This window comes from Salmo trutta, chromosome 14 (assembly GCF_901001165.1).
Source record: "Salmo trutta chromosome 14, fSalTru1.1, whole genome shotgun sequence".
NCBI classification, from domain to species: Eukaryota; Metazoa; Chordata; class Actinopteri; order Salmoniformes; family Salmonidae; genus Salmo; species Salmo trutta.
This window is the reverse complement of record NC_042970.1, coordinates 53,377,685-53,401,389: the sequence shown is the minus strand read 5'-3', so window position 1 is coordinate 53,401,389 and position 23,705 is coordinate 53,377,685. Positions and strand designations below refer to the sequence as shown.

The 23,705-nt window shown below is 42.2% G+C and overlaps 1 protein-coding gene across 2 annotated transcripts in view; it reads right to left on the bottom strand.

The window, feature by feature from the left end:
* Positions 1-23,705, bottom strand: part of LOC115208370 (E3 ubiquitin-protein ligase RNF182) — a 72,299-nt gene that overhangs the window by 13,643 nt on the left and 34,951 nt on the right. The window contains exon 1 of one of the 2 annotated variants that reach the window (XM_029776377.1): positions 17,043-17,358. The exons of the other annotated variant lie outside the window; for it this stretch is intronic. The gene's annotated coding sequence lies outside the window, so the exon portion shown is untranslated. Of the gene's footprint in view, positions 1-17,042; positions 17,359-23,705 lie in introns of those variants that run through there. 2 annotated transcript variants of the gene reach the window in all.

Sequence of the window (23,705 nt, the reverse complement as noted above, 5' to 3'; positions counted from 1 at the left end):
TTTAAATGTCTGCGTTACAAGGAAAGAAAAGGGAAATATACTCACTTAATGGGGTTGAATGACCTCTGACCTCTGTTCTGACTTTCTGGTAAGGCCTGATCATCCTCAATAGAAGGGCTAGAGACATTGGGTGAGATTTAAATGTAATATGTAAACACTAATAATTAGGAAGAAGTTCATAATTTATCAGATAGTCCTATGTGTGATTTGGACCACAAGAAGGACAGAGAGAGCTCTGCCCCTGAATGAGGGACACCTGTCTCTAGTCTAATTCCTTATGGATTTATCAAGGGTGTATTTGTTATTCTGATTTGTTTATTATTTATTTAATCAGAAGTGTTGTTGTTTTTTGGAACGCATGAATCATGATATGAGTCATGTGTCCAAAGGAGGATAACGAGTTTTGTATGAAGAAGTGTAATGCTGTTGTTGTTTTGTTTTGTTATTGTCTTGCTTCAATACAAATCTCACCAGATTGGGTCTGCTAAGTGGTCGGGATTTCTCCCTAAGTATTAGCCCTCTAACTTCCTGACCCTGTAACTCTGCGGTGAGATCGCCAAGATGATAGGGGAGTATTAGCCAATTTTTAAAAAAGGGTTTCAACTGTGTGTTGTTATTCTCTTTGACGTTTGTCTTACAAATCTGTTTTAAGAATATTGGTAGTAGTAATCATTTGTCATACAGTGAATAATTTGTCTGGACTTCCTGAATCAGAAATGCCATAAACTAAACTGTTCTGGTCTGTCCACTCTCAAGGTTATGGCGAAGGTGACCACAGATGGTATCTAGATGCATGGAAGGGTTCATTTGACCAAGAACAGTTTGAGCCTCACGCCCTCTAACCGGCTGAAGTAATGGCGACAATGGCGTTCACTATGGTCCTTCACCACTTCTACATTGAAACCTGAGTCCGAGCCATTAACCTGTACACAGCATCCAGTCGAAGCTATCAACTGCCTTTTCTCTTATGCCATTTCTATCAGCAGTGCAACATGAGTCCACATGGAGTGAGCATGGAGAGAGATCCCGTACAAACTTCTCTCATGCTGCAGATGTACTGGTCGGAAAATGGACAAGACATGATGGACCATAAAAGATGGTGGCGATTCAGGTGAGAGATTCATGTGCTTGTGAAAATCTAATTATTCCCCAGATATTGAAATTGGGACATTATCAAGGGCCATCCACTTTGAACATGTGCCTATTTAAACGGTTTAGACAGTTATTGTATTTTCATGACGGTCTTCATCAATAACCGTCAGTTACATGGTTATTCAATTACCATCACACCCCTAGTGCCTAGTCCTATCCGGCAGGACAGACAGGACAGATCGGCAGAGCAGCGATACAAGGTGGGATCCAGTCCTTGCGTTGGTCTGGCCGAACTACAGGGGGAGCTGATAGCCAGTGTCACTTTAGAGGATAATGGGGGCCAGGATGGTGACAGATCCAGTGCATGTAAAGGGGTTAAAACCTCTTGCCGCTCCGATCCCGTTAGCGGGATCAACAGCCAGTGAAAAAATCAGAGTGCCATATTCAAAACCAAATCTAATAATTTCTATTTCTCAAACATAGGACTATTTTACACCATTTTATAGATACACTTCTCCTGAATCGAACCACGTTGTCCGATTTCAAAAAGGCTTTACAGCGAAAGAAAAACATTATATTATGTTAGGAGAGTACATCGACAAAAATAACCACATTTTCCAAGCAACTAGCATGCATCACAAATACCCAAAACACAGCTAAATGCAGCACTAACCTTTGACGATCTTCATCAGATGACACTCCTAGGACATCATGTTACACAATACATCCATTTTTTGTTCGATAAAGTTCATATTTATATATAAAAACAGCATTTTACATCGACGCGTGACGTTCAGAAAATATTTTCCCTCAAATACTGCCAGTGAATCAGCGCCACAATTTACAAAAATACTTGTCATAAACGTTGATAGAAAATTAAACTGTCATTCAAAGAATTATAGATGAACATCTCCTTTATGCAAACGCTATGAAAGATTTCAAAAAAGCTTTACATGGAAAGCACTCTTTGTAATAATCTGAGTACTGAGCTCAGAAAAAAACACTAGGCTATACAGATAGCAGCCATCTTGGAGTCATCTAAAATCATACATTGCATTAGAAATATTCCCTTACCTTTAATGATCTTCATCAGAAGGCACTTCCAGGAATCCCAGGTCCACAACAAATGTTGCTTTGTTCGATAAAGTCCATAATTTATGTCCAAATAACTCCTTGTTGTTCGCGCGTTCAGTAAGCTACTCCAAATGTAGGAAGCGCGCGGACGATGTCGCGACGAAAAGTTAAAAAAAGTTGTATTTGCGTTCGTTCAAACATGTCAAACGTTGTAAAACATCAATCTTTAGGGCCTTCAGAATGTGAAGATTCAGTAATATTTCAACCGGACGGTTCCTGTGTCTTGAAAAAGGTTTTGGAACGGAGGATCCACTCTCATGAACGCGCGCCAAGAAGTGATGTCATCCCCTGCCTCAACAACTTCCCCTCCTTCTCATTCGGTCTCTGTTCATCATAGACGCTTCAAACAACTTTGTAAAGACTGTCGACATCTAGTGGAAGCCGTAGGAAGTGCACAATTATTACTACGTCACTGTGTATTCAATAGGAAACGACTTGAAGAGAGCCCATGCGTCCAGATTTCCACTTCCTGGTAGGATTTCTCTCAGGTTTTTGCTTGCCATATGAGTTCTGTTATACTCACAGACACCAATCAAACGGTTTAGAAACTTCAGAGTGTTTTCTATCCAAATCTACTAATAATATGCATATCCTAGCTTCTGAGTTTGAGTAGGAGGCAGTTTAATATGGGCACATATTTTTTCCGAAATTGTCAATACTGCCCCCTATCCTTAAGGAGCTGTAAGAACTGACTTGCCTAGTTAAATAAAGGTTAAATAAATAAAATAAAAAACATGCCACGGGTGTGGCAGAGGATTCTCAAACTCAGTTACTGTAGGGCCAGTGGGGCCCTTTCGTGGGCGATGAGTACGATGCCGGAGGATGGCCAAGGCTGGAGACGGTGGCTCGCATGCTGTGGCGGAGGATTGTGGCATGCCGGCCACAACTTTCGTTAGCAGCTCATTGGCCTCTGCTGAGGTTGGTGACTCATTCACCACTGCTGAAAGCAATGGCTCCCATTGGTGGAGCAGATGGGGACCCTTGGGTGAGGCTCATCAGAGTTCTGGAGGCAGGGGCCGGCTGGGGCCCAGAGACGAGATCAGGTGGTTTCCCAGGTGCAAGAGCCGGAGTGCAGGAGGCGGGCGGCCTCCCAGAACTGAAGACAGCAGGCCCCCTGGGTCAGGGAACAATGGGTCCCCCAGGTCAGGGGGCTGAGGGCCTAGCAGTGCAGGAAGCCAAGAGCCTGACAGGGCAGGGGACTTGGAACCTACTACTAAGGCTGAGGACTGCAAGCCAGGTATGGCGGGATGCTGCAAACCTAGCTGAGCAGGGAACTTGTAGCCCAGCACTAGTATAGCCTTCTGTGATATCAACATTGTGAACAGAGTGCCCCATGGTGGCGGTTGGGTTATGGTATGGGCAGCCATACACTACGGACAACGAACACAATGGCTTTGTTAACAAAGGCAATTTGAATGCACAAAGATACCGTGACGAGATCCTGAGGCCCATTGTCGTGCCCTTCAGCCGCTGCCATCACCTCATGTTTCAGCATGATAATGCACGGCCCCATGTCATAAGGATCTGTACACAATTCCTGTAAACTCAAAATGTCCCAGTTCTTCCATGGCCTGCATACTCAGACATGTCACCCATTGAGCGTGTTTGGGATGCTCTGGATTGATGTGTAAGACAGCGTGTTCCAGTTCCGGACAATATCCAGCAACTTCGCACAGCCATTGAAGTAGACAACAACATTCCACAGGCCACAATCAACAGACTGATCAACTCTATGCTAAGGAAATGTGTCGTGCTGCATAAGACAAATGGTGGTCACACCAGATACTGACTGGTTTTCTAATCCACGCCCCTACCTTTTTTTAAAGGTATCTGTGACCAACAGATGCATATCTGTGTCAAGGCTCAGAAGCAGACCCAGAAGCAGACAGTTTCGAAGTAACAAAAGTTTATTACAAAAACGGGGGTGCAGGCAAACGACAGGTCAAGGGCAGGCAGATGTCAGTAATCCAGAGCAGAGTCCGAAAGGTACAGAACGGCAGGCAGGCTCAGGGCAGGCAGAGGTCAGTAATCCAGGGTGGTGTGACATGGTACAGAACGGCAGGCAGGATCAGGGTCAGGGCAGGCAGAATGGTCAAAACCGGGAAAACTAGAAAACAGGAAATAGAGAAAGACAGGAGCATGGGAAAAAAACTGCTTGACAAAACAAAACGAACTGGCAACAGACAAACAGAGAACACAGGTATAAATACACTGGGGATAATGGGGGAGATGGGCGACACCTGGAGGTGGGTGGAGACATGCACAAAGACAGGTAAAACAGATCAGGATGTGACAATCTGCATTCCCAATAATTTGAAATTCATAGATTAGGGCCTATTGAATTTATTTCAATTGACTGATTTCCTTAAATGAACTGTAGCTCAGTAAAATCTTTGAAATTGTTGCGTTTATATTTTTGTTCAGTATAGAACGGCTGAGGGCTGGGAGCCTAGTGCTGATAATTTAGGGCCTGACAGGAAAGCGACTCTGAACCTGACAGGGAAACTGGCTCTGGGCCTGACAGGGAAACTGGCTGAGAGTTAGGAGAGTGGTAGAGCTCTGGGCCTACAGGAGGAACTGGTAACTCTGAGCCTAGCCGGGCAGGACCCACCTGGGCTAGGGACTGAGGAACGCGTAGTGCTGGAGACAGCAGACCTAGTATAGCTGGAGACTGAGGACCTAGTGCTAGGGACTAAGGGCCTAAAAGGGCTGAGGACTGAGAACCTAGCACATGTAACTTGCCTAGTAGAGCAGGAGGCTGAAAGCCTGGCAGGCTAGGGGCTGCAGGTTTACTATGTCTGGAGACAATGAGTCTAGTGCAGCGAACTCTGGGCCTTGTAGGGCAGGAGGCCCTAAATCTGTTGGGCTAGGCAACTGTCTACCAACTATTGCAGAGGTCTGAGATCTGAGCAGGGCAAGAGACTGCAGACCTGCAAAAACGGGGCAGGTAATTTAGGGCCTAGCCTGGCGGGATAGGGAGCTGTATACCCGATAATCCATGAGGCCGCGATCCGAGCAGGGCTGGGTGGGACACCTATGGCCTGACAGAGCAGCAAACTTAGAGGTTGCTAGTGCAGGGGACTGTGGACTTAGTACTAGGGCCCCAGTTCTCTGCTGTTCTAAGGCAGCAGTCCAGGTACCAGAACCAAGGAGTGGCACTCTGACCCTACCGGGAAGGAAGGGAACTCTGAGCCAACCGGAAAGAAAGGGAAATCTGACCCTACTGGGAAGGAAGGAATATTGACCCTACTGTGGTGCAGTGTTCATTTTGGCAGTCTTTTTAGATTTAGTCTAGTCTTAGTCAATAGCTAGATTTTCATTCAATTCGAGAAGGATTTTCATGCGAATATTCTATAATCTGTCTAAAACAATATGTGCATTTTCTCACCAGAGATGTGTTTCCATAAAACGGACATATTGCGGATAAAAGGCTGTGCGTAAACGACGTAGTGCACATAAAAATAACTTTTGCAGTTAAATTCCTATGTACCGAATGAAAAATAAAAGTTTCGATAGCATTTTCATATGCGCTCTAGCCAACGGTTTGCAGCTACGTTGTGGGTAGGCTACCTACGTGATGAGATTATTATGGATAAGAGTAAGATTATTTTTATTTGTCAAACGGAAGCTAGGTATCATTCATCAGGTCACCAGAATAAGACCCTGGATATTTATTGGAAAGGAGCATCAAGCGTGTCACCATGCACTTTCACCACCCTGTGAAGTTCATCATAATTTATTTAATCTGTAGCCTAATAAACTGCATGCTTTCCACAAGTGATAGTGGGAGGACCACACAACATATCGTTGCATGACTCCAAGTTTACTTCGACATGATGGTTATTATATCAATACTTCCTTATCATCGCCATTTCTCGCATAATTAATTTAATTGACACAAAAAGGTCCGACCATGTCGAACAAACAAACTGTCTCTCTGCATTTGTATATTTGTAGTGGCATATCCTGTTTCCATCAGCCCGGTCGTTACTTTTTTCATTCTTCAGGAAATACGTCCACATTAAATGGTTGGATAGAAACCTGGTTATTTTTACAAAAATGTCATCAAGTCTTAGTCACATTTTTGTCATTTCAATAAACATTTAGTCTAGTTATTGTCAAAATGAAAACAGTGGGCCATTTTAGTCAACTAAATGTAGTTTTATTTTAGTCACATCACATTTGTATTGCCTCATTAATCTATAGTAAACATAAATAGCTGACTTCCATGTGCACAAACATACATAGCCGTGTCCTACCAAGATATTTTTCTGCATGACATCTTGTTCTCTTCCCAACAGCAAAAATATAACATATACTATATATACAAAAGCATATGGGCACCCCTTCAAATGAGTGGATTCGGCTATTTCTGACAGGTGTATACAATCAAGCACACAGCCATGCAATCTTCATAGACAAGCATTGGCAGTAGGATGGGTTTACTTAAGAGCTCAGTGACTTTCAACGTGGCGCAGTCATAGGATGCCACCTTTCCAACAAGCCAGTTCGTCAAATTTCTGCCCTGCTAGAGTTGCCCCGGTCAACTTTAAGTGCTGTTGTCTTTGAGAATTTTTAGGGCCTTCCTCTGACCGCCTGATGTAGAGGTCCTGGATGGCATGGAGCTTGGCCCAAGTGATGTACTGGGCAGAACGCACTACCCTCTGAAGTGCCTTGCGGTCCAAGGCTGAGCAGTTGCCATACCAGGCAGTGATGCAACCAGTCAGGATGCTCTCGATGGTGAAGCTGTAGAACTTTTTGAGGATCTGGGGACCCATGTCAAATCTTTTCAGGCTCCTGAGTGGGAATAGGCTTTGTCGTGCCCTCTTCATGACTGTCTTGGTGTGTTTGGACCATGTTAGTTAGTTGGTGATGTGGACACCAAGGAACTTGACGCTCTCAACCTGCTCAACTACAGCCTTTTCGATGAGAATGGGGGTGGGCTTGGTCCTCATTTTCCTGTAGTCCACAATCATCTCCTTTGTCTTGATCACGCTGAGGCAGAGGTTGTTATCCTGGCACCACACGGCCAAGTCTCTGACCTCCTCCCTATAGGCTGTCTCATCATTGTCGGTGATCAGTAACTTTCACTGTTGTGCCGTTGGCAAAATGAATGCTGGTGTTGGAGTCGTGCCTGGCCATGCAGTCATGGGTGAACAGGGAGTACAGGAGGGGACTGAGCATGCTTTGCTGAGGGGCCCTCGTGTTGAGGATCAGCATGGCAGATGTGTTGTTACCTACCCTTACCACCTGGGGGCAGGCCCGTCAGGAAGTCCAGGATCCAGTTGCAGAGGGAGGTGTTTAGTCCCAGGGTCCTTAGCTTAGTGATGAGCTTTGAGGGCACTATGGTGTTGTACGCTGAGCTGTAGTCAATGAATAGCACTCTCATGTAGGTTTTCCTTTTGCCCAGCTGGGAAAGGGCAGTGTAGAGTGCAATAGAGATTGCATCAGCTGTGGATCTGTTGGGGCGGTATGAAAATTGGAGTGGGTCTAGGGTTTCTGGGATAATGGTGTTAATGTGAGTCATGACCAGCCTTTCAAAGCACTTCATGGCTACAGACATGAGTGCTACGGGTCAGTCGTCATTTAGTCAGGTTACCTTAGTGTTCTTGGGCACAGAGACAATGGTGGTCTGCTTGAAACATGTTAGTATTACAGACTCAGTCAGGGACAGGTTGAACATGTCAGTGAAGACACTTGCCAGTTGGTCAGCGCATGCTCGGAGTACACATTCTGGTAATGCGTCTGGCTCCACGGCCTTGGGAACGTTGACCTGTTTAAAGGTCTTACATCGGCTGTGGAGAGCGTGATCACACAATCGTCCGGAAAAGCTGATGCTCTTATGCATGCTTCAGTGTTGCTTGCCTCGAAGCGAGCATAGAAGTAATTTAGCTTGTCTGGTATGCTCGTGTCACTGGGCAGCTCACGGCTGTGCTTCCCTTTGTAGTCTGTAATAGTTTGCAAGCCCTGACACATCCGATGAGCATCGGAGCCGGTGTAGTATGATTCAATCTTAGTCCTGTATTGCCGCTTTGCCTGTTTGATGGTTCATCTGAGTGCATAGCGGGATTTCTCATAAGCGTCCAGGTTAGAGTCCCGCTCCTTGAAAGCAGCAGATCTAACCTTTAGCTCAGTGAGGATGTTGCCTGTAATCTATGGCTTCTGGTTGAGGTATGTACGTACGGTCACTGTGGGGACGACGTCATTGATGCACTTATTGATGAAGCCAGTGACTGATGTGGTGCACTCCTCAATGCCATTGGAAGAATCACGGAACATATTCCAGTCTGTGTTAGCAAAACAGTCCTGTAGCTTAGCATCTGCGTCATCTGACCACTTCTTTATTGACAGAGTCACTAGTGCTACCTGCTTTAGATTTAGCTCGTAAACAGGAATCAGGAGGATATAATTATGATCAGATTTGCCAAATGTAGGGCGAGGGAGAGCTTTGTACGCGTCTCTGTGTGTAGAGTAAAGGTGGTCTAGAATTTTTTTCCTTTGGTTGCACATTTAACATGCTGGTAGAAATGATGTAAAACGGATTTAAGTTTTCCTGCATTAAAGTCCCCAGCCTCTAGGAGCGCCGCCTCTGGATAAGCGTTTTCCTGTTTCCTTATGGCCTCATTGAGTGCTTGGTCTTGTAAGTTAACCTTAGGATCTACAGTATATGCCTAGAATGATGCTTTGTTATTGTCAGTGCTGCCTTGTAACTTAAGCTTTATCGCTTGTATTTGAATCCATTAATTTAAAAAAAGTTAAATAATACATTTAAAAAAAAAATAATACTTGCTTTGATATTTGCTTCTCATGACCATCCCTTGATCTTAGTCAGCTAAACGCAAAATACTTGATTGCACATGGTTTTACTATAATGCTAAATGGAGTCAGATAATTTAATATACTTTGTTTGAACATATTAATTGCATAGTCTTATCACAAGTCGCATGTGAGGTATATATAATATACATATCAAAGATTACCCCACTACACTTACATGCTGACCACACCGCTCGCGTGAGTTACAAAATAGTGTTACAAAATAGATTTACACATACATGTTATTCAATTATTGCACCCACACTGCTCACGAGCGTCTGCGTAGCCAAGCGCTAAAGCAGAACTTGGTTCTATTTGTGATGCTTGACGCGCTACAAGTCCCGCCTCTCCCATCTCATCATTGGTTTTTAGGAGCATATACCTATGTGCCATCTCCTCGTTGGTTTTTAGGAGCATATACCTATGTGGGTGATTGAAAGATGAACTGAGGTCCACAGTCCAGTCGGTAATGGTAATGCACCTTAAAGTTGGTTGCCAACCGCGATATAAAGTCCAAAGAAGAAGAAGCCTGAAGGAGGAGACATTACTAGAAACAAACTTTACCCTTTTATCTGTGGATTAATTGTTGGAGTAGAGGACCTTGTGCATTTCAGGAAAAATTTGCTAGCAACAGCAAGCTTGCTAGCTAAATTGCCATGAATATTTAATGCTTTTTGACCTGTCCCCAAATTAATATAGCTGGTTATAAGTTTTCTTTATATTTCAACCTGGGTGTCCTGATCGCGTCTGGTGTGGGTGGACAAAATCAACATGCTCGCGATGGCAAACGCACGTGCGCGAGCGGTCTGGTCAGCATGTAAGAATGTGGACTAAGAGTATATATATTAAGATTGTTTCACAAACACACTGGGAGTAGGCTATATGTATTTTTATTTTTTTTTAATCAAAACTGAAATCAAATCCTCTAGGCCACTGAAATTCAGTCTCACTAGGCCATTATTGTATCCCACCAGAGCTCTTTGTGAAACAGAGAAACTCAGCGACAAACAACAACAGTTAACTCTGCCCAATGCTGTGGGAACTGTGAATATCATGCTACCACACAGAGACAGATACTACTGTTTGAGGTACCCAGAGAAAATAGACCACTGGTGTTGTGTGCATATCCCCAGGATTTCTATTGACTTCAACTCAGTAGAAAATGGAGCTCTTCTCGTGGCCTTTAACGATTTCCACTTGGTGTCAGTTTGGTTCTTTGCATAATCATTAACACGCTTGCTGACATAGCATAGTGTGTTTCCCTATCTGATCAGCAACAATAAATCCAGGGTGGGTTGGAAATTAACTGGTGGGTAAGGCATCACTGTTCACCAGAGATAGAACTATAAGCAAGACAATAGCCAACAGACACATTTGATGGATATCGATAACGAAAGTAAACAGGCTATCATATGGCAAAGCTAATAAACCCATAAGCAGGTCAGGCCTACCATTTCCTTAATTGAATGTCAACCTGTCGAGCAGTATTGCTTTTAATGCTAGCCTATTTATGCCTTTTGTAGTAGACAAAGAAACAGCAAATAATCTGCTAGAACATTTCACACTCGTATGCTGTCACGTCCTGGCCAGTAAAAGGGGTTATTTGTTATTGTAGTTTGGTCAGGACGTGGCAGGGGGTGTTTGTTTAGAGTGTCTCGGGGTTTGTTGTTCTATGTGCTTATGTAAGAGGGGTGTTTGTTTAGAGTGTTCCGGAGTTTTTGGTCTACGTCCTATGTTAGTGTATTTCCATGTTCAGTCAAGTCTTTCTATTTCTATGTTTAGGGTTTGTTGATTGACCTTCAATTGGAGGCAGCTGTTCCTCGTTGCCTCTGATTGAAGGTCCTTTGTATAGGGGTGTTTGTGCTATGGGGGTTTGTGGGTAGTTGTCTCCTGTTTTGTGTCTGTGCACCTGACAGGACTGTTTAGTGTCGTCCATTGTTTTGTATATGTGATTTGTTTGTTTTTCCTTCTTTTAAATTAATAAAGAAGATGAGTATACACGTTCCCGCTGCACCTTGGTTCAAGCCTTACGACGCCCGTTACATATGCATTGACTTTTTTCAAATGTTGTTGTGTTACAGCCTGAATTTAAAATGGATTAAATGTAGTATTTTTTTCACTGGCCTACACACTAATACCCCATAATGTCAAAATGGAATTATGTTTTTCATATTTTTTTACAGATTTATTAAAAATGAAAAGCTGAAATGTCTTGAGTCAATAAGTATTCCAGCCCTTCGTTATGGCAAGCCTAAATAAGTTCAAGAGTACAAATTTGCTTAAGTCACATAAGTTGCATGGACTCATTCTGTGTGCATATATAGTGTTTAACATGATTTTTGAATGACTACCTCTGCACCCCACACATACAATTATCTGTAAGGTCCCTCAGTTCAGCAATGAATTTGAAACACAGATTCAACCACAAAGGCTAGGGAGGTTTTCCAATGTCTTTCAAAGAAAAGCACCTATTGGTAGTAATGTAATATCCCTTTGAGCATGGTGAAGTTATTAACTACACTTTTGATGGTGTATGAATACAACCTGTCACTACAAAGATATACGAGTCTTTCCTAACTCAGCTGCCGGAAAGGAAGGAAACCACTCAGGGATTTCACCATGAGGCCAATGGTGACTTTAAAACAGTGGCTGTGACAGGAGAAAACTGAGGATGGATCAAAAACATCGTAGTTACTCCACAATACTAACCTAATTGGCAGAGTGAAAATATTCCAAAACATGTATCCTGTTAGTAACAAGGTACTAAAGTAATACTGCAAAAAATGTGGCAAAGCAATTAACTTTTTGTCCTAAATACAAAGTGGTTATAAAGATGTTATACTGTTGGGCATTGTTTTCTAGGAAATGTAGGATTAGCTAACATATGGAATTGTTATATATCATTTAGCTATTTGATTTAGAGTTTTAGGACCCCTTTAGGTGTAAAAAAAATATTTTAAAGTATAAAATATTGAATTTGGCCTTCAGTAATAATCTGTCCAGTGTCTGTGTTCATTTGCCCATCTTAATCTTTTCTTTTTATTGGCCAGTCTGAGATATGGGTTTTTCTTTGCGACTCTGCCTAGAAGGCCAGAATCCCGGAGTCGCCTCTTCACTGTTGACGTTGAGACTGGTGTTTTGCGGGTACTATTTAATGAAGCTGCTAGTTGAGGACTTGTGAGGCGTCTGATTCTCAAACTAGACACTAATGTACTTGTTCTGTTGCTCAGTTTTGCACCGGGGTCTCCCACTCTTTCTATTCTGGTTCGAGACAGTTTGCGCTGTTCTGTGAAGGGAGAACTACACAGTGGTGTACCAGATCTTCAGTTTCTTGGCAATTTCTTGCATGGAATAGCTTTCATTTCTCAGAACAAGAATAGACTGACGAGTTTCAGAAGAAAGTTCTTTGTTTCTGGTCATTTTGAGCCTGTAATCGAACCCACAAATGCTGATGCTCCAGATACTCAACTAGTCTAAAGAAGGCCAGTTTTGTTGCTTCTTTAATCAGAACAACAGTTTTCAGCTGTGCTAACATAATTTCAAAAGGTTTTTCTAATGATCAATTAGCCTTTTAAAATTATAAACTTGGATTAGCTAACACAACGTGCCATTGGAACACAGGAGGGATGGTTGCTGATAATGGGCATCTGTACACCTATGTAGGTATTCCATAAAAAATCTTCCGTTTCCAGCTACAATAGTCATTTATAACATTAAGAATGTCTACACTGTATTTCTGATCAATTTGATGTTATTTTAATGGACATAAAATGTGCTTTTCTTTCAAAAACAAGGACATTTCTAAGTGACCGCAAACTTTTGAACGGTAGTGTATGTATCTTTTTTTACCCCCTTTTTCTCCCGAATTTCGATCTTGTCTCATTGCCGCAACAGACTTGGGAGGCAAAGGTCGAGTCATGCGTCCTCCGAAACATGACCTGCCAAACCGCGCTTCTTAACACCTGTGCGCTTAACCCGGAAGCCAGCTGCACCAATGTGTCGGAGGAAACACCGTTCACCTGATGACCAGGGTCAGCCTGCAGGCGCCCGGCCCGCCACAAGGAGTCGCTAGAGCGCGATGAGCCAAGTAAAGCCCCCCTGGCCAAACCCTCCCCTTATTCGGACGACGCTGGGCCAATTGTGCATCACCCTATGGGACCCCCAATCACGGCCAGTTGTGATACAGCCCTGGATCAATCCCGGGTCTGTAGTAACATATCTAGCACTGCGATGCAGTGCCTTAGACCGCTGCGCCACTCGGGAGGCCCTAGCGGAGCAATGCTTAATATTATCAGCTGAGAAATAAATATAGTAGCAGTAGAAGGCTGGGATCCTCCTCTTTTTAATGGCAACCATCAAGACTCTGCTTTCACACAGGATTGCATATAGGAATGTTTGGGCTTATAAGAACACTTATTTCACTCCATGCATCGACCACTGTTTGAGGTGCATGCAGCCTCATGGATAGAACGTTTGGAGTGTAGCATAAGGTAACCAGTCCATCCAGTATGCATGATACTGTCCACACTCAAAGGCGATTGCTCTACCAAAGACATCTTAAATCTAGGTTGATATTTTTGTAATGTTTTTCTGCCATGTGTAATATGCGGTAGGCTATTAAATCAAAATTAAATCACATTTTATTGGTCATGTACACATTTTGTAGATGTTATCGCAGGTGCAGCGAAATGCTTATGTTTCTAGCTCCAACAGCAGTAATAACTAACAATACAAACAATACACAACTTAAAAAATGTAAAGAAAAAAGGCTAAAAAGACTATACTATCGACTACACTACTTTGGATTTTCAGGCAGTTAGATCGCATATTTTATCACAAATAACTACACTCAGACTAGCCTACTACACTTTTATACACTGTCCTACTAGAATACCACAGTATATGCAAGCTGTAATAATAGAGCACAGAAGACAATGAGGCATAGTTGAAGTTGAAAACACATTTAAAAACATTATTTTATCCCAAGTGTTTATCCCTTCAACCATACTTAAATTTCTTAATAAAAAAATATAGCTATAAATGATCTTATGACTGGATAGATAAATAAATAGGATATAGAAATATATGGATATATTAACAGGGATGGAAGTCCTAATAGATGTAGGGATTAAAGAAGGTTAAATTGGACAGATTGGTATGATAAAGGAATGATGGGAGGTTCAAGGTGGATGGGTGTGTGTCTGTATTCGGGTTGATTATTTTCCCTGTATTTTACAAATGGTCTATCCTGAGAATCAATCACTTTTCTCCCAGTTAACCAAGGAATTTCCCACAAAAACCGGATGTGTCATTCAAAAGCATTATATGTGTGGATTTGATTAGGGCTTTGATCTGCATGAAAATTCAAACCTGATGCTACCTGAGCCTGATTAACCATATATTAAATACATCTTATGAGCCCTACATTAACAACATTTAATGAGCCCAAATGATTGTGACATTACATATATACAGGTACAGTATTCTGTAACAAGTGTTGTTTTTGCGCTCAATGGTGGATCTATTCATAATTATTTAAGAGATGCTTAATATAGGGGGTTTATATACACTATCTATTAATAAATGCGCTACAAAATGTTGTCGTCAGGTAAATAAGCCCAAATCTATGCAATGCCTAGACAGCATATTTATGCACAACATATTTACGCAGATTACGCACAACAAAAAACCTGCGAGGACCCAAAAGATCAGGTTACAGTGGATCAGCTCTGCAAAGCTGGAATGCTGGATGTGCTGTTTGTAGAGAGAGGCTCTTGTCTAAAAACTTTAACATCAAACAATGGACATTGAAACAATATTTCTAACAAAGAATGTTGAGAATGGCTTTCAACCCATACCAAAGACCATAACTAAATCGACAAAATATACATAACCTAACTATAAAACGTGGGCGAGCATCCACGAGTATCCACACTGGAAAAATGTTTATCGTTCTACAGTAGGCCTACATCTGTCAATCAACTGATGTCCTAAATCAATTTAGCCAGGGAAACACAAACAAATCAAATAAAAAAATCTAATCAAATTATTCACATGCACCAAATAAAACAGGTGTAGACCTTACCGTGAAATGCTTACTTACAAGCCCTTAATCACACCTTTATTTTGTGACAATGGATAGGCTAATGGGTACCCTACAGAATGTAGCCTGTTGGAATATAGTCAAATAACATGGGGCTTATTGCAAACATCGATGGTGCTAGATTAATGCCAGCTGATGTCTCGTTAAACCATCAATCCCCGCTAAATTCACCCGCACAGCTGATCTCCATTGCAACCATTATTGGTCACCTCATTACTGCTCCCTAAAAGATGTCGGTGTTGCCTAGCCCTGCTTGCGTACCGGATATGAGTCGATCATGGTCACGTGATGAGGTAACCCCACTTGCGAACTTCAAAACCAGTGTCTGCCCTCGGCCCAAGAGTCTAATGGTCTAAGATGCTGAGACCCGGGTTAATATCCTGCGTGTTACACTTGCAACCGAAGTCTGTCAAGAAATGTTCGCCCTCTGGTTGGTGTTGTCATCAGAACAACTTAGTCCTTTTTGAACAGACTAAAAGCGATTGACAAGCATTCCGTACAATAGAAAAAATGATTTCCTCGTATACCACGGTAAATCTATTGTGGCAATTTACCAGACACTTTCATGAATGGAAACTCATATTGTTATTATGGGACAGAATCTAACCCACGCCTACATGGTAGCCCTATACTGTATGTGCGCACTGAACGTAGCGTGCCTAATCGCTAGATCACCCCAGGCCGCATTTGAATTTCCTGGTGCAGCAGGAAAATCCTCAGCAACAAAAGAGTGATCAAGTTAAGAGCCGACATCTGTAGATGCGTGTTGATTCACAACATTGTGAGACATGTACTGTTGGACCTGTATACATTCATCAAATTCACTTGTTGTATATAATGCTGCTATATATAAAATAATCAATAATTCAGTGATTTACTGAGTCCACCCTCTCCTCCAACACATTGTTTTACGGTTTTAGATACTCTAGTTATTGGGGATACATTTTTCAAACCTGTCCAAGTATTTACATAAATACCAGTTGACATTTCTCTAAGACATTGAACTTTTTATATTTAACCATGTTAAAACAATTTAGGCACTAATGAAACTACTACTTTGTGATTGAAAACATGTCCAATGAAGGCTTATGAAGATTTAAAACAATAACCTATTCCAATTAGGTGGGCATGTGTGTCAAAATTGTACAATCCGACACCCAGTTTTGATCAGAAGCAAGCTTCTGGAACTCCTGTTGCAATATAATTTCACTATATTTACTTCAGGAGATTTTAAAACGCCTTTTAAAATGGACCCCATATTTAGTTTTGGCAACTAAACTGACCAGGCTGATTCTAACCTATTGATAGGCTACATATTTATTTCAGCATAAACATGTTTTACAGAAGTTGTTGTTGCTGTGGTTCTTTTTATTAGCCTGTTGTGTTGCATAAATTAATGCATTATAATTCCCAGCAAGAAAAACAAATGGCAGCCCTGTTTATTTGGAGTAGGCTGTATTTGAAAAGCCTCGTTTGAATTCAGTCTTAATATCATTCACATAGTGGTCCTTTGTAGCTCAGTTGGTATAGCATGGTGCTAGTAACGTTAGGGTAGTGGGTTCGATTCCTGTGAACACCCTTCGTAAAATATATGCACATATGACTTTAAGTCACTGGATAAAAGCACCTGATAAATGACAGATATTATGTAACCTATACTCATGTATAATAACCTATAGGCCTATAATAGAAAATGTAAATGTATTTGTTAGATAGAACATAGGCCTATACTACGTGTGACAATTTGTTATGCATATTGAAATTGAATATAACCTAGTTGCAACAAGCCTCATTTACATTCAGTAGCCTACATTAGACTAATCCAACAATCACATATCGCCGCAGTCATGTGCACTCGCCTTTGATAGGAAAGTGTAGGACGAAAAACCTGGCTCACCGTATGACGGTCTTCCCAGTGTCTTCCCGTCAAGGTCCAAGGTAACCGAGGATTATCGCCATCACATTTCTTCTTCCCTTGTTATCTAGTGTCGCGCCCTGTCGGTGAGTCACTGTGGATCTTGAGGTCCCATCTGCCCGTGTCGGACTGCTATCTCCCCTTCAATGCAGTAGCGCGAGCACCGTAGCATCAAGACTTGCACAGATTTATCTTCAGTGGTTGCTGTGGCAACAACACCAAGTGCAAGCTGCATGCAGCTGAGCTGCGCAAGATTCAACGGTCAAGCGTGGCTGTGGTCTGTTATGGCTGGAGACAGCAGAATCTGTGGCAGAACCATTCAATTTCAATGTCAATCAGTGGTAGGCTGTATAAATCTCTGCAATCAAATATATGTTCTGTTTGCAATTTAAATGCTCATATCACAATTTGTTTTTGTCCAGGATATGTATATTGATGAATAAGCCTGTACACCAATAGCCTACACAGGGCAGTAACCAGGGTAAAAGTTTTTGGAAGTTGAAGCTCATTTACTGCATTTCTATACAATTAATGAGTCATGACCTCAGTACAATTACACGTGACTGTTTGAGTCACATATCTCCTCTTATGCCCCCTGGACATACGTTGGTAGTACCCAACTCTCTAACGACCAGTGCATCATTTGTAAAACGGGAGGGGGGTTCCCAAACACAATGTAGCAGCGCAGCAGACAGATTAAACAGTCGAATAGTCTACTGTCTATGGTGGTGAAATGGACAGCACTCTCCAAGGTGCTGATTCAATCAAAACACTTTAGACGACACTGCAGTATGCCCAAATACTTGAGTGTAGCTGCGGGGCTTACACAAGTCCGCATTTCTTATAGCTTAATTTTCTAGACACTAGTGTACAGCAACAATTTCAGATGCCACTGCAGAACACCCTCCATTTGCCAATGCACACATACTCAGCTGTTGGGCTTACAAGACCTGAATTTCATATCATTTTCAAGACATCAATGTAGAAGTAGAACAAATATCACAACATTTGAATATAACTTCAAATAAAATAAATAAATGTAGGCTACACCAGAACACACATATGATAATATATAGGCCTCCTGCCTATGTGATAATATGAGGCACATATTCCGATTAACTTCACAGTACATAGGTTTTCAAAACCTCCCACAATGACTCTCCCCATGCCAAGTCCATTTTACTCCTGACAGTCACTTTCTTGCTCATAGCCATGAACGGGCTTGTGGCTGTGACGTTTAGTCTCCTAAGGCTGTCCGGAAGACTCTGGCTTTTTCCTAAGAGCTCTTCGTTTTTTTTTATGTCGGAGGCAGAGGATGAGGTGGCAGGTAGCCTAGGAGTTAAAGTGTTGGACTAGCAACCAAGAGGTTGCAAGATCAAATCCCTGAGCTGACAAGGTAAAAATCTATTGTTCTGCCCCTGACCAAGGCAATTAATCCACTGTTCCTAGGCTGTCATTGAAAATAAGAATTTGTTCTTAACTGACTTGCCTAGGTTAATAAATATAAAAAAAATGTTACTGTACATTCCACCCACACCTTTGATCCCTCCCGTTGTTTCTAGACCCAAGCTCCCTACCTTTTTGCATGTTGAATTCTGCATGACTAGCCAGGGGTTATATGTTTGCTTGTTCTTGAACTGTAAAGTGCACCTGCTCCGAGCACTTCGTCGGTGGATGCACTGTCCCCTGTCTCAAATCAAATCAAATTTTATTGGTCACATACACGTTTAGCAGATGTTACTGCGGGTGTAGCGAAATGCTTGTGTTTCTAGCTCCAACAGTGCAGTAATATCTAACAAGTAATATCTAACAATTCACAACAATACACACAATACACAAAAATCTAAAGTAAAGGAATGGAATTAAGAATATATAAATATTTGGACCAGCAATGTTGGAGCGGCATAGACAAAAATTCAGTAGAATAGAATAAAGTACATACATATGAGATGAGTAATGCAAAATATGTAAACATTATTAAAGTGACTAGTGTTCCATTATTCAAGTGGCCAGTGATTTCAAGTATATGTATATAGGGCAGTAGCCTCTAAGGTGCTAGTGATGGCTATTTAACAGTCTGATGGCCTAGTGATAGCTGTTTTTCAGTCTCTCGGTCTCAGCTTTGATGCACCTGTACTGACCTTGCCGTCTGGAAGATAACGGGTTGAACAGGCAGTGGCTCCGGTGGTTGTTGTCCTTGATGATCTTTTTGGCCTTCCTGTGACATCGGGTGCTGTAGGTGTCCTGGAGGGCAGGTAGTTTGCCCCCGGTGATGTGTTGGGCAGACCGTACCTTCCTCTGGAGAGCCCTACAGTTGAGGGCAGTGCAGTTTCCGTACCAGGCGGTGATACAGCCCGACCGGATGCTCTCAATTGTGCACCTGTAAAGGTTTGTGAGGGTTTTAGGTGCCAAGACAAATTTCTTCAGCCTCCTGAGGTTGAAGAGGTGCTGACGCGCCTTCTTCACCACACTGTTTGTGTGGGTGGACCATTTCAGTTTGTCAGTGATGTGTATACCAAGGAACTTGAAGCTTTCCAACTTCTCCACTGCGGTCTCGTCAATGTGGATAGGGGGTGCTCCCTCTGCTTTCTCCTGAAGTCCACGATCAGCTTGTTTGTTTTGTTGACGTTAAGTGAGAGGTTATTATCCTGGCACAGTGCCCTCACCTCCTCCCTGTAGGCTGTCACGTCATTGTTGGTGATCAAGCCTACAACTGTTGTGTTGTCTGCAAACTGGATGATTGAGTTGGAGGCATGCGTGGCCACACAGCCATGGGTGAACAGGGAGTACAGGAGAGGGCTGAGCAAGCCCCCTTGTGGGGCCACTGTGTTGACGATCAGCGAAGTGGAGGTGTTGTTTCCTACCTTCACCACCTGGGGGCGGCCCGTCAGGAAGTACAGGACCCAGTTGCACAGGTCGGGGTTCAGACCCAGGGCCCCAAGCTTAATGATGAGCTTGGAGGGTACTATGGTGTTGAATACTGAACTAAGAACAGATACAGATATAGCCCTATAACTCCAGACTTGACTGCCCTTGACCAGCACAAAAACATCCTGTGATGTACTGCATTAACATTGAACAGCCCCCGTGATATGCAACTTTTTTTTTATCTTGGCCAGGCCGCAGTTGTAAATGAGAACTTGTTCCCAACTGGCCTACCTGGTTAAATAAAGGTAAAATAAAAAATAAAATAAAAATGTCAGGGTAGGCAACCCTGTTCCTGGAGTGCCGCAGGTATGGGAGGCATAGCAGGGAATATAAATATGATTCAAATGTATTTAGCCTGTTGTGCATGTTATTTGGGCATTCATACATATCACATATCAGTTTGTAAACAATATAATAAAAAAATTATAATTTAGTTAATAAAGCCGCACACAAACATGGTCTATTTTTTGCTTTCTTGAGTAAGGCATCTCCAAAATGCAGGTGTTTCAGCCTAGCTTTGTGTGCTGGTGGGGCAGCCAGCGGAAAATACAGAGCATAGGGGTTGGTAATGTTCTCTAATTGCGCCATGATTGGCTCAGTGTTCTGGCACTCATGGGGACATTACGTGCAAAATCTACGGGAGAGCTCGAAAATTCAAGCTCCTTGGGTGCTGCCATAGACTTACATTAGAAGTGCTCATCAAAGAAGTCTCAAGGTCATTGGGCACAGATAAAATAACATCAAATCACATTATCTACTGTAGCTTGATTGGACTGATCATGTCAAAATCATACTTTCAAAATCTTAGCTAGCGAGCTAGCAGTCATCATCATGAATCAAGTCGATAATCTACAGGCAAATCCTTCTCAATTCTTGTCATATGAAGAGAAATTATGAAGAGAAATTATAGATAAAATGTGTCGGTGCTCATCTGCAATTGGACATAAACAAATTCAACAATGAGTTGTTTGGAATGAATCAGTGGCTAACTGCAAGCATTGCAAAGCAATTACTAGCCTGCTATTTAGTGGAGTGGTGTGTGGTCCAAGTCTGGGTTTAAGGGTCTCTTTCCAAGTGTCGTGTCTTGACTATCATTAAAAGTGAAGACTGATATATTATCAAATCAATTCTCTAGGTTTAATTATTACGTGATTAAACTAATCATGTAAACATTAACTAGAAATTCAGGGCACCACGGGAAAATGTCGTTACAGAGTTACTATTTCCTGAAAATAACTGTCACGATATTCTCCTTCGTCTGAGGATATCTCAAAATCACTGTCAGAAAAAGTGGACCAATACGCAGTGGATTGCGTGCTCAACATCATTTTTAATAAATTATGATGTACACGGACAAAACAATAAACACGAATGAAACGGTGACAGTTTTACAGGCTATACATAAATCTAGCAGTGTAAAATAAAACAACCCACAACCCCAAGAGAAAAACACACACCTAATATATGACTCCCAATCAGGAACAACGATATCCAGCTGTTCCTGATCGGGAGTCACAAGACTAACACAGAAACAGAACAACTAGAAACTACATACAAACACACAACTTCTGCCACGTCCTGACCAAATACTAAACAACTACTCCCTCTGCTGGTCAGGACGTGACAATAACTCTTCTGATATTTTTGTATCTTATCAAAACAGTCGCTTGTTAATTAATTTTTCCTCGATCAGTTTCGTTCTTGAACATCGTAATTCCTTCGTCTGCACGAATGCAGACTTTACTTGATGAATCATCCATACACAAATTGGCTCAATTATTTATTTACTAGCTAATTAAACAATGACAGAAGATATAAAACATCCTAACATTATACAGTAAATACTGTCCCTAGAGGACTTAACAAAACATGACAGTTTGGTTATAACATGATAGATACAGAGAGAAAAGGGGGTGGAAGGAAGGGAGACAAATAATTTGGTCTTTAGGACAATGGGGAAGCTACTCTCACGGAAATGCAAATACATATGCCACTAATAAATCACTAATTCGAAAAAGTAATGAAATGTTTTTATGTGAAGCTGGCTTCGATAGTTGGTCGATGAGGTAAGATTCTGGTTTGTCCAGTAGAGATCGCCATTGTCCTTTGTAGAATCTTCCAGGTCGTAGTGGTGTGAGAGGTTCATCTCACTTTTTAGATGCTTTCATGATGTTGTCAGTGTTCTCGGACTAGACTTGCACAAATTTTCAGCTCCAGATTGATATAGGCTGTAGTCTAGGATTCACTTCTTTTGTGATCAATAGTTCAGAGTTCATACCATTTCCAGCCGTGTAGCTCATGCTCCACGCTGTCTGGTCTTTTGGTAGAGTTGTAGTTTCAAACCATTTGTAACACCCGGCTTACAAATGGTTTGCATGGTCTGGTGTGAATTGCGTCACGGGGGCTTTTATACTTGGGTAGAAAAGGGGCCGTCTCATCATGTTTGTGCCCACATGGGCATGGCTATTGACTGTGCATAAGTTACCATAAAACTAACTAGCTAGCTTGCCTACTCCGACAATTAATCCACAGATAAAAGGGTAAACCAAGTTCATTTCTAGTAATCCCTCCTTCAGGCTTCTAATTCTTCTTTGAACTTTATATGGCAGTTGGCAACCAACTAAGGTGCATTACCACCACCAACTGGACTGGAGTGTGGACCTCAGTTCATCTTTCAATCACCCACGTGAGTATATGCTCCTAAAAACCAATGAGGAGATGGGAGAGGCGGGAATTTCAGCACATCAAGCGTCACAAATAGAACCAACTTCTATTTTAGCGCCTGGCTATGCAGACCCTCGTTGACGCGCGCAAGTTGTGTGGGTGCAATGATTGAATAACATGTATGTGTATATTTATTTTGCAAAGCTCGCGCACATGACGCATGTGGTGTGGTCAGCATGTAAGTGTATGTTGTGTAGTAAGCTGTTAGTAGCCCATGTGCCTCACCCTAATAATATGGTCCCTTTTCCTCTTATAACTAATCCTACAGTTCTGACTTGGTGTACAGGGAGAATACTGTAAGAACAGCCCATGTTCTGAATTCTGTCGCTGTACATTTCAAAAGAGCTGAACAAATATTTATATTGACTACGTCCGTCCTAGCTCGCTCATTAATGACTTAATCGATAGCCTCTTATCCGCTCATTTTGTTACATTACAGCATTATCGTGCTGAGGGGATGTTTTTCAGCGGCAGGGACTGGGAGACTAGTCAGGATCAAGGGAAAGATTAACAGAGCAAAGTACAGAGAGATCCTTGCTGAAAACCTGCTCCAGAACGTTCAGGACCACAATCTCTGGGGAAGGTTCAACTTCCAACAAGACAAAGACTCTAAGCACACAGCCAAGACAATGCAGGAGCGGCTTCCTTAAGTGGCCAAGTCAGAGCCCAAACTTGAAGCCGATCGAACATCTCTGGAGAGACCTGAACATAGCTGTGCAGCGACACTCCCCATCCAACCTGACAGATGTTGAGAGAATCTGCAGAGAAGAATGGGAGAAACTCCCCAAATAAAGGCGTGCCACGCTTGTAGCGTCATATCCAAGAAGACTCGAGGCTGTAATTGGTGCCAAAGGTGCTTCAACGAAATACGGAGTAAAGGGTCTGAATACTTATGTAAATGTGATATTTCAGGGGGGGGGGGGGTTTATACATTTGCAACTCTGTTTAAAAAACTGTTTTTGCTTTGTCATTATCGGATATTGTGTGTAGATT